The sequence below is a fragment of the Mandrillus leucophaeus genome, unplaced genomic scaffold (assembly GCF_000951045.1).
Source record: "Mandrillus leucophaeus isolate KB7577 unplaced genomic scaffold, Mleu.le_1.0 Scaffold476, whole genome shotgun sequence".
In the NCBI taxonomy this organism is placed as follows: domain Eukaryota; kingdom Metazoa; phylum Chordata; class Mammalia; order Primates; family Cercopithecidae; genus Mandrillus; species Mandrillus leucophaeus.
Window position 1 is genome coordinate 1,601,505 of NW_012105098.1, and position 4,346 is coordinate 1,605,850.

The 4,346-nt window shown below is 36.4% G+C and overlaps 1 protein-coding gene across 1 annotated transcript in view; it reads left to right on the forward strand.

Annotated features, from left to right (window-relative positions):
• SEL1L2 (sel-1 suppressor of lin-12-like 2 (C. elegans)) overlaps nucleotides 1–4,346 on the forward strand; it is a 92,577-nt gene that overhangs the window by 32,251 nt on the left and 55,980 nt on the right. The window lies entirely within an intron of this gene.

The following is a 4,346-nucleotide window of genomic DNA, read 5'->3' on the forward strand; positions in this document are numbered from 1 at the left end:
GAAATGATATCCCAGGCAACACTAATTAAAAGAATGCTCATATTAACTTCAGACAAAATAGACTTCAAGGTAAAGTCAATAATAGGGAGAAAAAGAGAATCACCATGCAATGTTCAAAGGAACAATCACAAGGAAGTTGTGATAATTCTAAGCATGTATCCATCAACATAACCTCAAAATATAAAAATGAAAAATTGACAGTCTTGCAATAGGAAATGAACAAATCCACAATTGTTGAAGATTTTTTAACATCTCTTAGAAACTGGTAGATTCAGCAAACAAAAAATTACTAAAAATCAAAACGATTTGAACATATAAAGCTCAATTTAATAATATATGGGATTTAATTCAATAATTAAAGAATATATATTTGTTTGTTTGTTTATTGAGGAAGAGTCTCACTCTGTCGCCAAGGCTGGAGTGCAGTGGCACAATCTTGGCCCACTGCAAATTTCACCTGCCGGGTTCAAGCAATTCTTGTGCCTCAGCCTCCCGAGTAGCCGGGACTACAGGAACATGCCACTATGCTCGGCTAATTTTTGTATTATTAGTATAACTGGGGTTTCCCCATGTAGCCCAGGCTGGTTCAAGTGATTCACCTACCTTGGCCTTCCAAAGTGCTGGGATTACAGGTGTGAGCTCCTGCACTCAGCCAAGAATATATAATCTTTTTAAGTAAAGAAATGGAACCTGTATAAAAATTGGCCACATGCAAGACCACAAAACAAGTTTCAACATAAACCAAGGAATCTATATGATTCTGCTCAGCTCTCTGATCCCAATGCAATAAAATTACAAGCCATAAGTAGACAATTTTTAAAAATCCTTTTATGTCTGGAAAGTGTGATAAACACTTCTAAACATTGTTTGAATAAGTTAGAACAGAAATTTGAAAATATTTATAATTGATAATGAAAATACCCCATAAAAATTGTAGAATGCCACCAAAACAGTAACTAGAGAGAAATGTATTGTTTCAAATTCATATACCATATTTGTGTCAAATTTAAGATGTCAGAAGTTATAAGATACACCATTGTTTTCCGGCCACTAAGAAATAAAAGTGCTGCTGATTAAATATGATATCCTGGTGGTGGCCTGTGGCCATTGTCTAACAGACACAGGGATGTAACAGCCCAGCCCTGCTGCCTGTGGGAAGGGAGCAACCCTCTAGTGCCATCCACCCTACAAAGCTCTAAACCTCTCCTGGAACTCTCTACTTGCTTGGTTCCTTCCTATGCCCTGTGCTGCGTTTCTCAGTCTTGGATATGTTTCACCACAAAATCTAAAACCTTAATACATAAATTTAAAAACAAATCAATCAATACTATCTAGAAAAATAAAAGGAAAAAGATAGTACATTCCATTATTTTGAATCTCAAGTTATATTTACATCACAAACCATATAAAGGATCATATAGAGCTAAAAAAAATTAACAAGTGAGCCAGGTGAATATCTTAGTTTGACTAAAAATCAGGTGCTTTCATCATTAAAATGATACAAAGAGATAAAAATGGGAAATTCTTTTCCTCTGCAGAAAATCTAGCCTACACAGACACTGCATCCTTTTTTTAAAATCTAATTTCAATTGTACTTAATATAAACCAGCTTCAGCTTCAGATTTTGTGAATAATGCATCAGAAGAGTTCTTCACATTTGCCCTTATGTGTGTCAGGAAGATACAATCCTAGATGTGGAGGAAGAATAACGATCCATTACTAAAAATAACACTTCATCCAAGAAAGAATGATTCAGCAAAGAGTTTAGTCAAAGATGCAATCGACTCAAATATGTTTGAATAAGAGCAAATATATTTACAATAATCAAGTTTACTTGCAATCTCCAGATCATTGTCAAACATAAATAACTCCAGTCATATTGTGAGAAATGGTAAACAAATTGTATTAAAAGTAGAAAGAAAATCTCTCTTCAAATATCTACTCAACAAAATTTGAAATAACAGGAATTGTGTTCTTATTTATTAATTATATAATTATGCATTATTGTATATTTGTTACAAGGACTTAATTCATTTTCAAAAACTTTTAATTTAGCAGAAAGAAATATGGTTCATGAAACAAGTGAAGAATCAAAAGCAAAATCGATTATGTTGGAATAAGAGCTGAAACTTAAAAAGCATTTAGATACTCGGCAGGTTTCAATTCTTGTACTTAATTTTCTCACTGCTTTTGAGAAGGAGGGGCTATTATAATTCCCATTTTACAATGCGGTGATGTAGGCACTGAGAGGTTAAATAATCTTCCCAAGGCTGTATAGTTGGTACCTAGTAAATGACATTCCAAATCTAGACAGTCTGACTTGAGTCTGTGCTTATACTGCTTCTCAAAGCTACAAACACGCAGAATCATACGATAGAGAACATAAGTTAATATCAACGGATGAAAAATTTGAAAACTGGGTCCATAAATACATTTTTTTGCTTTAAAATAAGTGTATTGCAAGTTTTTACAAGTATTTTAAGCAATGGGTTGTTTATTGAAAGTAATACTTTATTTACCTGACATTATTGAAAGTGTTTCCTGTAAATCATTTTTCCCTTTAGGTAAGTCATATCCATTTTTATTTTGACTGTTTCTGCGCTTGGCCCTGAACGCTCTTATAGTAAAGAAAATTTGATCAATCAATATCATAGTTTTTTGGCATTTTAATAAACAGAGGCCGAGTGTGGTAGCTCATGCCTGTAATCCCAGCATTTTGGGAAGCTGAGGCGGGCGGATCACTTGAGGTCAGGAGCTCAAGACCAGCCTGGCCAACATGGTGAAACCGCATCTCTACCAAAAAGACAAAAATTAGCTGGGCATGGTGGCATGCGCCTGTAGTCCCAGCTACTCAGAGGCTGAGGCATGAGAATCACTTGAACCCAGGAGGGGGAGGTTGCAGTGAGCCAAGATTTCACCGCTGCACTCCAGCCGGGACAACAGAGTGAAGAAAAAGAATAATTGAATTGCAATACATTTGGAAAGCCAAAAAAGAATTACAAATAAAAGTAAAAGCCATAGGTAGAAATTTGTAGTGGTAAATCATTTCTCATATGTATATGTATACAGAGCCAATCTTTCAAAATTTATTTTCACTCTCTAAAAGCATTTTCATAGGAGCTGTTGTTACTCCACACACAGATTATTAGGTTTTCTCCCTTATTTTTCCCCCTTTAATTAGAAGTATAGATAACAGATAACTCAGAGCAGAAATTAGATCCTGAAAGTACCTGGTATTACTAAATTGGTTGGATAACGTGAAGTATTCAAAATAATTTTAAATAGGTTTTTCAGTTAAGAATTGTTTTTAGTTTTTAAATTTTTAATTTTTTAAATTTAATTTAAAAAGGAAAGTGAGCAACTCTGATTGCTTGTCAGAAAGATAAAAAACAAGAGAGCTACTTGTTCTTTGTTGTCTTGTTAATGAGGCATCAAATCCCAAATGCCTTTCCTTTGAAATGGCTTCAAGCATGGTTCTTCTAATCAAAGATTTCAGTAAGTGTTGTAATGGACTTCAAGAGGCACTGTGATGTTGTAAAAGGTTGCATGTGTGTGAGTATGTGTGTGTATGTGAGTGTGTGTGTGAGAGAGAGAGAGAAATTATGTGTGTGCACATGCACACATTGGTGGAAGGATCTTTATATCTTGAAGTCTGACTCGTCCCACAGCCAGCTTTCCCCAACTATAAACTGGTGATGATTTTTTTTTAATTGCAAAGTGTTACATAAACATTTGGAAAATATCACTGTAGCAGGTAAAATTTAATTTCTTCATTTTCCTTGAATTCTACAAAACTGATTCTGAGCCCTCAACTTACGAGGCAAGTTATTATGAGTATTCTCTCTCTGTGCCTTCCCCCAGGTCTTAGAAAGGGTCCTGGGAGGTGGAAAAGCCTTAGGTAGAAAAAGCTTTTTTTTTTTTTTTGAGACGGAGTCTCGCTCTGTCACACAGGCTGGAGTGCAGTGGCGTGATCTCAGCTCACTTGTAACCTCTGCCTCCTGAGTTCAAGGGATTCTCCCATCTCAGCCTCCCGGTAACTGGGACTACATGCGCAGGTCACTCCTCAGCTAATTTTTATGTTTTTTAGTAGAGACAGGGTTTCATTATGTTGGCCAGGCTAGTCTCAAACTCCTGACCTCAAGTGATCCGCCTGCCTTGGCCTTCCAAAGTGCTGGGATTACAGGAGTGAGCCACCACACCTGGCCAATAACAATTTTTTTTTTTTTTGAGACAGAGTCTCGCTCTGTCGCCTAGGCTGGAGTGCAGTGGCGCGACCTCAGCTCACTGCAACCTCCGCGTCCCAGGTTCAAGCAATTCTCTGCCTCAGCCTCCTGAGTAGCTGGGAT